Source organism: Nyctereutes procyonoides, unplaced genomic scaffold (assembly GCF_905146905.1).
Source record: "Nyctereutes procyonoides isolate TBG_1078 unplaced genomic scaffold, NYPRO_anot_genome, whole genome shotgun sequence".
NCBI lineage: Eukaryota > Metazoa > Chordata > Mammalia > Carnivora > Canidae > Nyctereutes > Nyctereutes procyonoides.
In genome coordinates, this window is record NW_026575051.1 from 8,846,481 (window position 1) to 8,859,760 (window position 13,280).

Genomic DNA, 13,280 nt, shown 5'->3' on the forward strand with positions numbered 1-13,280 from the left:
ATTACGCCTCTGCTTAAATACTCTTCTCAGGTGACAACTGAGACTGAATTACTGTTAGGACACAATTTTCTGTGGGTCTCATTGTCTGAGCAAGGCACTGACAAGCATTCTGGGCTATCTTCTCACCGGTTGTCCTACAAACATCCTTGAAAGACAAATAGTGTCTCCCTCCAGAATAGAGCATGCATTTGTTTGTTTGGTGTCCAGGATAATAAAGATAATGTTTCCCTTTAAGGCAAAGTTTCAACACGTTTACTTGCAAGTCCCTTCGAAGACTGGAATTTCCTAAGTTTGGTGTTTCTTGGGAGCTCAGCATTCACCGGAGCCCAGACCTGCATTGTCCCAAAGTAAACCTAGAGCTCATAGTGCCTGCTGTGATATGAGTAACAAAATCTCTTGTCTAAGCATTCTGTGCCTTCTGCAAGCAACCATCAAACTGTGTCAGACTACCTTACAAGTAAGGTAAAATCTCAGACCCTTCACAGTTTTTGAGTTACCTGATCAAATATACCATGGTCAACACCTAGTAGATACCTCTGGCTCCTCAACCATCTCTAGCCTTAGGGAATATCAAGTAGTAGACCTGGCTCAGGCTTAAGATGAACACTCTGTGCTTAGTTAAATGAGATGGTATCAGAGGCAACTGTATAAACTATGAAACTCCTAGGAACATGTAACCTAAAATCAGGGCCTCAACATTGTATAACTCCAAAATACTGTTCATATCATAGTCTCTGAATATGTGATGTGGGTGCTCTATTACAATATTTCCTTTATCTAACATCATCTGTGGTAAAATACACCATTATATTAGGTACCATTGCAAAAGCAAAAAGCTACCAATGGTTTAACTATAACAAAACTCTGTCATTTTTATTCTTTTTTACTGTATTTATCAAAAGAGCTCTTTTACACTTAGATTTATCACTTATCAACCTCGTATTTACAAAGGGAGAAAATAACTACTCCTATTCAACATTACACCAGAGGGTCTAACCAGTGCAGTAAGGCAAGAAAGAAATAAAACAATTATAAAAGAAATAACACTCTGTTTGCAGGTGACATGATTGTCTATATAGAAAATCCCAAAGAATCTAAAAATAAGTTACTAGTGCATTTATTCTGGTTGAAAGATACATGGTGAATATACAAAAATCAATTTTATTTCCATATACTACCAATGAACTAGAAATTTAAAAAGATGCCATTTATAATAGCACCAAAAAAGCTCATGAAATATTTATAGATAAACCTTGCATATATTTGTTCTATGCTTAAAACTATAAGACAGTGGTGAGAAAAATAAAGATGACCTAAACAGAGATACTGTGTTCATGAATTGGAAGATTGTTAATACATCAATTCTCCTCAAATGGATCTCTAAGTTCAACACTATCCTCCAAACCCCAAATTTTTAACAGGTTCATTACATTTTTTGTAGAAATGGAAAAGTTGATGCTAAAATTTATAAGAGAGAGAGATGCAGGGCAAGATGGTGGAGGAGTAGGGTCCCCAAGTCACCTGTCTCCACCAACTTAACTGAATATCCAGAACACCTACGAATTCGACCCGAGATTTAAAGAGAGAACAGCTGGAACGCTACAGAGAGAAGGGTTTTTGCTTTTAACAAGGTAGGAAGGTGGGAAAAAAATTAAAAAAAAAAAAATCAAGTGGGGGAGGGGCCCCATGAGGAGCCTGAGGTGAAAGTCTCCAGGATAGGAAAGCCCAGCCGGGAAGAAGCAGGAACTTTAAAAATTTGCACCGGATTCTTCCCAGACAGAAAAGCGCTCAGCGGGGAACTTGGGCAGGCTCGCAGAAGGGGCAGTGGAGCCTCCAGTATCCTGGGGTCACTAACACAGGAGGTGCCCGGGGGAGAGCACCCGGCGGGGCCTCGGGGAGAAGCCGGGGGTCAGGGGGGGGTGCTCCGGGCGGAGGGGGCTGCGCCCTGCTGCTTTCGAGAGCTGTGGCCGTGGGAGCGGGATTCCAGCAGCGCAGGCCCAGGATCCCAGGGCGCGGGGGACACAGCCCAGGATCCTGCGCTCCCCCCGGGACAGGCAGAGGCAGGAGAGCACAGGACAGCGAGGACGCTCCTGCCACCAGGTGGCCCCGAGCTGTGCAGATCAGCACACCCAAACGCCCCAGAGCATCCAGGCCATTGCGGACTGGGAGCTGTGGTAGTTCCTGCGGGAGCTGACTCCAGAGCTGGAGACCTGGCCACCGCCAGTGTTCCTTCTTGTTTCACCTTGTGCCTGGGAGGAGCGGGGCCGCCAGGGAACGGAGGCCTCACAGGGTAACCAGCTCCCACTGAGCCGTGCACCTGGCAGGGTGCGGGGCAGCTCCCCCAGGTGCACACACCTGAGAATCAGCACAGCAGCCCCTCTCCCAGAAGACCAGCTAGAAGGACAGGGGAAGAGCAAGTTCTTGACCAAGCAGCGCTGGAAATCTCCAGGGGAAGTAGAGGGATTTACAGTATATAGAACTAGAGGGTAACCCTCCCCCCCACCCTTTCCCCCTTTTCCAGTACGATTCATTTCTATACAGACTAAAAATTTCCAATTTTTCTCTTTTCCCACTTTAACTACAATATTTTACCACCTCATTTTTAAGTTTCTTCCTTTTTGACTTTCATATTTCTACGGTTACAGGTCTTAGATTTTTCCACTTCTAGATTCCCTTCAACATACTCAATTTTGGGAGATATACAAGATATTTTTTGTTGGTTTTCTCTGCCTCATTTTGTTCTACAATGGCGGAAGTTAATACCTTCTAAAACAGGGCCAGCATGCATCCAGGCAAGTGGTATGCCATGCCAGTTCATTCTGCGAGATTATATTCTCTCTTCATTCCCATTATGCCCTCCCTCTTTTGTCTCATTTATGTTTTGGTGGTCAATGGTGGGTCTCTCCACAAGTATTTCTGGTTTATATAAATTTGGGACTGATCATCTTCTAACACACAGAATTTAATATACTCAGAGCCAAGAGGATCATCCTCTAGGACCTCTCAGACTACATTTTCTGTCCACTACAACTTCATCACCACCACCTCCCAGTCCCCCCCCCCCTTCTTTTTCTTTTTTTCCCCTCTTTTTTTCTTCTTCTTTGGGATTCTTGGCCTTTTTTTTTACTACTTTGTTTTAAAATTTGTTTTTCACTTTAGTGGTCCTCTTGTTTTATTTAATTCTGATCTTTGTTTCCAATTTCTGGTCTCTGACCTTGTCAGAATCATCGAGGGTGAAATTTACTTAGGTCGTGGTTGGTATTCTTGACTCAACCCACTCATACAGCCACTCTGCACTGAGAAAAACTAAGTAGAAAAAACTCCTCACCACAAAAGAGTTAATCAGAAACAGTACTCTCTGCCACAGAGTTACAGAATTTGGATTATAATTTGATGTCAGCAAGCTAATTCAGAAGCACAATTATAAAGCTACTGGTGGCTCTGGAAAAAAGCATAAAGGATTCAAGAGACTTCATGACTGCAGAATTTAGATATAATCAGGCTGAAATTAAAAATTAAATGAGATGCAATCCAAACTGGAGGTCCAAACGATGAGGATTAATGAGGTATAAGAAAGAGTGAGTGACAAAGAAGACAAGTTGGTGGCAAAGAAGGAAGCTGAGGAAAAAAGAAAAACAATTAAAATACCATGAGGAAAGGTTAAGGGAAATAAATGATAGCCTCAGAAGGAAAAGTCTACGTATACTTGGGATTCCAGAGAACACCAAGAGGGCCAGAAAGCATATTTGAATAAATCATAGCTGAGAACTTCCCTAATTTGGGGTGGGAAACAGGCATTCAGATCCAGGAGATAGAGAGGTTCCCCCCACCCAAAAAAAAAAAATCAATAAAAACCGTTCAACACCTCGACATTTAATAGTGAAACTTGGAAATTCCAAAGATAAAGAGAAAAATCCTAAAAGCAGTGAGAGATCCCTAACTTATATGGGGAGAAATATTAGATTAACAGCAGACTTCTCCACAGAGATCTGGTAGATCAGAAAGGGCTGGCAGGATATATTCATGGTACCAAATAAGAACTTGCAGCCAAGAATACTCTATCCAGCAAGGCTCTCATTCAGAATAGAGATAAAGAGCTGCCAAGATAGGCAGAAACTGAAAAGAATATGTGACCACCAAACCAGCTCTGCAAGAAATATTAAGGGGGACCCTGTAAAAGAAAGAACATCCAAAGAATCCACAAAAACAGGGACTTAATAGGTATTACAATGACACTAAATTCATATCTTTCAATAGTAACTCTGAACTTGGGCTAAATGATCCCATCAGACATAGGGTTTCAGACTGGATAAAAAAGCAAGACCCAAGAGACTCATTTTAGACTAAGGACACCTCCAGCCTGAAAATGAAAGGTTGGAGAACCACTTACCATTCAAATCATCTTCAAAAGAAAGCTGGGGTAACAATTCTCATATCAGATAAATTAAAGTTTATCCCAAAGACTGTAGTAAGAGACTAAGTGTGATATAGTGCTCCTCTTCAAGGGTCTATCCAACAAAAAGACCTAACAATCATGAATATTTATGCCCCTAATGGGGGAGCTGCCAAGTATATCAATTAATAACCAAAGTAAAAATACTTAGATGATAATACACTAATAGATTTTAATACAGCACTTTCTGCAATTGACAGATCTTCTAAGCACAATGTCAAAAAAAAATAAGAGCTTTAAATGATACACTGGGCCAGATGGATTTCATAGATACATACAGAACTTTGCATTGGAATGCAACTGAATACACATTCTTTTCAAGTGCACATGGAACTTTCTCCAGAAGAGACCACATACTGGGTCACAAATCAGGTCCCAACAGATACCAAAAGATTGGGATTGTCCCCTGCATATTCTCAGACACAATGTTTTGAAACTAGAACTCAATTGCAAGAAGAAATTTGGAAAAACTCAAACACGTGGAGGGTTAAAGAGCATTCTGCTAAAAGATGAATGGTTCAACCAGGAAATTAGCAAGGAATTAAAAGGATTCATGGAAACTAATGAAAAGATACAACCTTTCAAAATCTTTGGGGTACAGCAAAAGCAGTCCTAAGAGGGAAATACATCACAATACAAGCATCCCTCAAAAAATTGGTAAAAACTCAAATATAGAAGCTAACCTCACACCTCAAGGAGCTGGAGAAAGAAAAGCAAATAAAACCTACACCAAACAGAAGAAGAGAGTTAATAAAGATTTGAGCAGAACTCAATGAAATAGAGACCAGAAGAACTGTAGAACAGATCAACAAAAGCAGGAGTTGGTTCTTTGAAAGAATAAGATAGGTAAACCCCTAGCCAGCCTTATTAAAAAGAGAAAAGACTCAAATTAATAAAATCATGAATGAAAAAGGAGAGCTCACAATCAATACCAAAGAAATACAAACAATTTCAAAAACATTATAAGCAACTATATGCCAATAAATTAGGCAATCTAGAAGAATGGATGCATTTCTGGAAAACCACAAACCACCAAAACTGGAACAGGAAGAAACAGAAAACCTGAACAGGCCAATAACCAGTGAGGAAATTGAAGCAGTCATCAAAAACCTCCCAAAAGTCCAGGGCCAGATGGCTTCCCAGGGGAAGTCTATAAAATGTTTAAAGAAGAAATACCTATTCTATGAAAGCTGTTCTGAAAGATAGAAAGGGACAGAATACTTCTAAACTCATTTTATGAGGCCAGCATCACCTTAATTCCAAAACCAAAGGCCCCACCAAAAAGAATTATAGACCAATATCCCTGATGAACACAAATGCAAAAATTCTAAACAAGATACTAGCCAATAGGATCCAACAGTACATTAAGATTATTCATCATGACCAAGTGGGATTTATCCCCTGGATGCAAGGTTGGTTCAACACTCATAAAACAATCAACGTGATAGATCATATCAACAAGAGAAAAAACAAGAACCATATGATCCTCTCAATAGATGCAAAGAAAGCATTTGACAAAATACAGCATCCTTTCCTGATCAAAACTCTTCAGAGTGTAGGGATAGAGGAATCATTCTCAGCATCTTAAAAGCCATCTACAAAAAGCCCACAGCAAATATTCTCAATGGGCAAACACTGGGAGCCTTTCCCCTAAGATCAGGAACAAGACAGAGATGTCCACTCTCACCACTGCTATTCAACATAGTAACTAGAAGTCCTAGCCTCAGCAATCAGACAACAAAAAGAAATAAAAGGCATTCAACTGGCAAAGAAGAAGTCAAACTCTCCCTCTTCGCAGATGACTTGGTACTACAGTATCAAGTAGAAAACCCAAAGACTCCATCCCAAGATTGTTAGAACTCATAGCAATTCGGCAATATGGCAGGATACAAAGAAAAAAAAAATCAATGCCTAGAAATCAGTGGCATTTCTACACACTAACAATGAGACGGAAGAGAGAGAAATTAAGGAGTCAATCTCATTTACAATTGCTCCCAAAAGCGTAAGATACCTAGGAATAAACCTAACCAAAGAGATAAAGGATCTATACCCTAAAAACTACAGAACATTTCTGAAAGAAATTGACGAAGACACAAAGAGATGGAAAAACATTCCATGCTCATGGATTGGAAGAAGAAATATTGTGAAAATGTCTATGCTACCCAGGGCAATTTACATGTTCGATGCAATCCCTATCAAAATACCATGGACTTGTATTTCCCTAATGGCAAGTGATGTGGAGCATTTTCTCTTGTGCTTGTTGGCCACGTGTATGTCTTCTTTGGTGAAATTTCTGTTCAGGTCTTTTGTCCATTTTATGATTGGATTGTTTCTTGGCTGTTGAGTTTAATAAGTTCTTTATAGATCTTGGATACTAGCCCTTTATCTGATATGTCATTTGCAAATCAGGGAAATACAAATCAAAACCACAATGAGATACCACCTCACATCAGTGAGAATGGTGAAAATTAACAAGACAGGAAACAAATATTGGAGAGGATGTGGAGAAAGGGAAACCCTCTTGCACTGTTGGTGGGAATGTGAACTGGTGCAGCCATTCTGGAAAACTGTGTGGCGGTTCCTCAGAGTTAAAAATAGACCTGCCCTATGACCCAGCAATTGCACTGTTGGGGGTTTACCCCAAAGATACAGATGCAGTAATACGGCAGGACACCTGCACCCTGATGTTTATAGCAGCAATGTCCACAATAGCCAAACTGTGGAAAGAGCCTCGGTGTCCATCAAAAGATGAATAAAGATGTGGTCTATATATACAATGGAATATTACTCAGCCATTAGCAACAACAAATACCCACCAACTACTTCGACATGGATGGAACTGGAAGGTATTATGCTGAGTGAAGTCAGTCAATCGGAGAACGACAATCATCATATGGTTTCATCCATACAGGGAATATAAAAAATAGTGAAAGGGAATAAAGGGGAAAGGAGGGGAACTGCGTGGAAAATATCAGAGAGGGTGACAGAACATGAGAGACTCCTATCTCTGGGAAACAAACAAGGGGTAGTGGAAAGGGAGTTGAGCGGGAGGTTGGGGTGACTGGGTGATGGGCCCTAGAGGGGTACTTGATGGAATGAGCATTGGGTGATATGCTATATGTTGACAAATCAAACTCCAATAAAAAATATACAAAAAATTATAAGAAGTGATAATAGCCAAAATAATTTTGAAAAACAAGAACAAATTTGGAGGACTTACACTATTTGATTTCAAGATTTACTGTAAAGCTATAGCCATCAAGATAGTTTGGAATTGGCAAAAAGATAGTCAAGTAGATCAGTGGGACAGAACAGAAGGAAGACTCATGAGTTCAATTGATTTCTTTTAAAGATTTTATTTATTCATGAGACAGAGTCAGAGAGGTAGGCAGAGAGAGAAGCCAGCTCCATGTAGGAAGCCTGATGTAGCACTTGATTCTGGGACTCCAGGATCACACCCTGGGCAGAAGGCAGACACTCAACTGCTGAGCCACCCAGGCTTCCCTAAATTGATTTTCAATAAAAGTTGAAAAGCAATTAAATGGAGAAAGTTTTTCAAGAAACAATGAATTGGGCATTAGCCCATACCTTACACCATATATAATAGTTAACTTGAAATAGACTATACATTTAGTAGTAAATACATAACCTATAAAACTTCTATAGGAAATATAAAATCTTTGTGAGCTTGAGTTTGGCAAAGATTTCCTAAGATACAAAAAAACATGAGCCATAAAAAACAAACAGACAAAAAACAAAAAAAGAAAACGACAAACTACACTTCATAAATATTAAGTAGAGTGCTCTTTGAAAGACACTAAGATAATGAAAAGACAGGACTCCGACTAAAGATAATATTTGCAAAATGCATCTGATAAAGGATGCCTGGAATATATAAAGAACTCTCATAACTCAATAAGAATATAATCCAATTAAAAGTGATTTGAACATACTTTTCATCAAGAGATCTGCAGATAGCAAATAGGCTCATGAACAGATGTCCAAAAACCATTAGGGAAATGCAAATTAAAACCACAGTGAGATACCACTACAAATGTATACAGTGGATACAGTATTTTTTATTTTTATATTTTTATAAATTTTTTATTGGTGTTCAATTTGCCAGCATATAGAATAACACCCAGTGCTCATCCCGTCAAGTGCCCACCTCAGTGTCGCTCACCCAGTTACCCCCACCCCCATCCACCTCCCCCTCCACCACCCCTAGCTTGTTTCCCAGAGTCAGGAGTCTTTCATGTTCTGTCTCCCTTTCTTTATAGATCTTGGAAACTAGCCCTTTATCTGATACGTCATTTGCAAATATCTTCTCCCATTCTGTAGGTTGTCTTTTAGTTTTGTTGACTGTATCCTTTGCTGTGCAAAAGCTTCTTATCTTGATGAAGTCCCAATAGCTCATTTTTGCTTTTGTTTCTTTTGCCTTCGTGGATGTATCTTACAAGAAGTTACTGTGGCCAAGTTCAAAAGGGTGTTGCCTGTGTTCTCTCGGATTTTGATGGAATATTGTCTCACATTTAGATCTTTCATCCATTTTAAGTTTATCTTTGTGTATGGTGCAAGAGAGTGGTCTAGTTTCAATGGAACAGAATAGAGAATCCAGAAGTGGACCCTCAACTTTATGGTGAACTAATATTCGACAAAGGAGGAAAGACTATCCACTGGAACAAAAACCGTCTCTTCAATAAATGGTGCTGGAAAATTGGATACAGTATTTAAAAACTGATCACACCAAGAGCTGGTGAGGTTGCAGAGTGCCTAGCAGTTTCATTCATCGCTGGAGGGAATATACAACAATGCAAAAATTTTGAAAGACAATTCAGCAGCTTGGTATAAGGTTAAATATATACTTACCATAGGATTAGCAACCTCACTAAGTTTTTACGCATGAGAGATGAAACTATATACCCATGCAGAAACCTCTACCTGAACATTTATAATTTTGTTGATAATTACCAAACACTAGAAACCATCCAGATATTCTTCTGTGAATGGATAAACTGTAGAATACTTACTACTCCACAATAAAAGAAATGTACTACTGATAAATGCAAAACCTTTAAGCCAAGTGAAAGATGCCACACTTAAAATTGTGCATGATGTTATAGAAAAGGCAAACTAGAGATAGAAAACAAATCAGCGGTTGCCAAGGCCTGGAGGCATGGGTGAGGGATTTACTATGAAGGGGCATGGAGAAACTTTCAAACTATTTTATCTCTTGATTTCAGTGGTAGATCTAGGACACACATTTTTAATCAATCCATAGAACAATATATCTAAAAAAAAGATAAATTTTACTATATGTAAATTATACCTCAATAAATCTGACAAAAATTTAAAAATTGGTTAAAGTATCACTAAACTTTTTCTTCTTAGAATCCAAGTCCTCTGAATCACTTTCAAAGGAGAGTTGATGTCAGAGTTTTCCCACACTTTATCAGCCTCTGATATCAACAACAGTTTGCAGACAATAGCCAGGACTAATTTCTGGTGGCATTTTGGACAACTGCAACTATTTCATTTGACAAACCACTTAAAGACAATTTGAATGAAGGCTGACATCTAAGTTGGTGTATGAACAGACAGCAACGTCTAGGTCATGGCTGTCACCTAGATAACAGCAATTATAAGAATTGGTCAACTTCAGAAATATTAAGATGTGAAAAATGCTCATTTTCAGGTTGGTAAGATACATTATTATTGGAAGAAGTCTACATGGAGAAACTGGACTCCAAATGTCCTTTCAAAAATCCTATGGAGACCGGTGACATGAGGAAATATTTTTAACAGATCTTTGATTTTTTTTTAGAGAACTACATTTTCAATTATTTTAGGTAATGTGTATACAGGATACAAAATCCAAAATGTAAAACAATATAGTAAAAAGGCCCTCAGATACCAAGTTCTCCACCTGAGAGAGAAGCATGGTTGGGGGCCCCTTATGTCAGAACTTTTTGAGAAAGATTCTGGCAACAGGGTAGAGAATGGAGGAGGAATGAAAGGCCATTTGTCAACTAAAAGCAAGGACAATAGTCCAGGGGAGGGACAAGAAAAGCACATATTGAGTGTATACCTATGAAGGTGTAGCATTGAGAATTGTGTCTAGCTACAAATATAAGCAGTCTGAAAAATAGTGACATAAGAATAGGCTTATACTACTCTGATATAAAAGATATGGTATGGGTATTTCAGGACTGATTATGATTGGTCCATGTTATTAATGCTCAAGCCTCTTCCAGAGTTCCGTTCTAGTATCCTTAGAAAAGCAATCTTCAAGGTTGCTTCAGGGTTGCAAAATGTGGTCCAGCTATCACATCCGTATACCAAAGAAGTATAAAGGAAGGGCAAAAATGCATGTGCTTACCTTTTGCCTATATATTCTACTTCATAACGACTCTCTGCCCTTCTCTTGGTCCATCGACTCTTTCAGCAGGCTGGCCTGTGTGGGCTACATCAGTGCCACCTTGCTATTGGTTTTCTGAGGGATCTAGCCAATAGATCCATGACAGGAGATTAGAGTATGAGAAGAAAACGAGCTGAGGATATTTTTTTTTCCCCTGGCTCCTTTCCTACAGTCACATCTGACTGGCTACCTCTCTCTACCTGAAGGTCACGGTTTTCAGGGCAGTCTGCCCTACTGACTCTTTCCTTACCTGTTCAGATATAGAGATGACAACAGTTCAGCTGATTCTAATCTCATGCTCCTATGCTGTTCTTCATGATTTCCATACATCTGGCCAATACTTTTAGAAGTACATAGAAAATTACATAGAAAATCTCCCCAAGTTATCCTAATTTCAGTGTGCCATCTGTTTCTTTGCCAAGACCCTGAATGATACAAGTCATAGGCCAGCTGAGAATTCCTTTTAAGATTTCCTGAAAGGTTCACCCAACAATTTTTTACTTATAATTAGAAGTTAGTCAGATGGCCATAGTGACTTAGGGAGGTAAGAACATACAGGTACCTTATTGTTGATATTTAGGGGATAAGCAATAAAGAGGAAGTTTGGATGCTGAGTAGGCAGCCAGATGTCTTGGTCATAGGAGGGAATAGAGGGAAAAATAAAGATGTCCTATGAGAAACAATATTAATTTGTAACTAACCAGAGAGAACTGCATCAATAATCATTGGATTTCTAATAATCACATCTTAAATGTCACTGTCAAATTCATAGGCATCTGCCCTTGAGGGTCCCAGCTATTGAAGTTTTTTTTTTTTAAGTGTGTTTTTGCCCCCATCATAGATCTTGTAGAATCTTATTAAAATAGAACTATGAAAATATATGCATAAGTTATATGCACAATTATTTAACTTAGTATTTTTTCTACATATAAATCCAATGCAATAAAATCTATCATCTATATCTATATATAAGTAGTTATGTCCTGGACCTAGACTACCTAATTTTGAATCCTGGTTCCAATATGTGTCAGCTGTGTGTTCTTGTGCAAATTAGCTGTTATCTAGTCTCTTTGTATTTGCTTCCTCATCTATAAAGTAGGTGTGGTGGCCAAGAAAATACACTTAGAAGACCTTCTAGTCCCTGGAGAATGATTGGCTGAGGTCCCCAGCTGCTGCCCAGTCCATCATGACATCTGTGACAAGGCCATCTCTCTCATGGGCTTCTCCCTAGCAATGACTAAATATGGCAGGGATAATAAGGTGGGTCCATTCCTGGGAGATATGGGACTCCTTTTTCAGCCAATGTTAGGCTCGAAGACACCCCCAACAGCTTTGCAGCTGTCTTAGACTGCTCTGGAGTCTAAGACCCTTTGTCCTACCTGCCCCATTTTCTTTTTCATGCAAGGTTAGACTTTGACTAAGGTCTAATGGTTCTCCCAGCCTTTACCAGTCCTACCCCACACCTCCCCCATTTTCTTTTTCATAGGCATCTTCCTTAAAAAAAAAAAAAGTCTTGCACATTTACTCTGGTCTTGGCATCTTCTTCTTGCAGGACACAAATTAGAAGTAATGGTACCTATACCTCAGTTGTTGAGAGGATAAAGGAGTTAATTCATTTAATGTGTTTAAAATAGTGCTTGACAAGTAGTAATAACTCAGGCCATTTTAGTTATTAAAGATAAACCAGGACACCTGAGCAGCTCAGTTGATTAAGGTCTGAATCTTGATCTTGGCTAAGGTCATGATCTCAGGATTGTGAGATCAAGCCCCACTTTGGGCTCTGCACTGGTTGTGAAGACTGCTTAAGACTCTCTCCCCCTCTGCCTCTCCTCTCCACCCCTCTCCCTCGGTTGCTCCCCTCCCCTTGAAAAATAAAGACAGATCACATCTTACTTTTCTAGTTAATCCCCAAAACCTTCCATTATAAAAATGCCATAAAAGTAGAAGATGTAGAAAATAGTCTTCTAAATACATATTTGAGATTAGAAAATAATATAAATCCTAGGGGAAATATAAAGGAATCTAAAAATGAGAGAAGTGGTATTGAGTTCACACTACATCTGTTCCCCAGAGAACTTGAAACTTTCGCATATAAAGCTGAGAACTGTCAAAGAGCTACTATACCTTCAGAAAAAGGGTAAGAACTTAAAACAAAGTCAAACCATCAGCAAAGAGGGATATTGAGGAAACTTCTCTGTCTTTACCTGCATCTAAGTAAAGGGAAAACATCTCTCAGGGCACCTGCCCTACCTAACAGCAGAGTTTGGCATTTATACCTCTCTCATGGCTGAGAATTCCCCAGCCATGATAATATCTGACAAAATGAATACAAGTCCTCTCTGGAGGGACAAACCCTCAGGTGAGGATTCTCAGGGTTTCCTTCAATATAGCCCTGCTGAAGGTGAACTC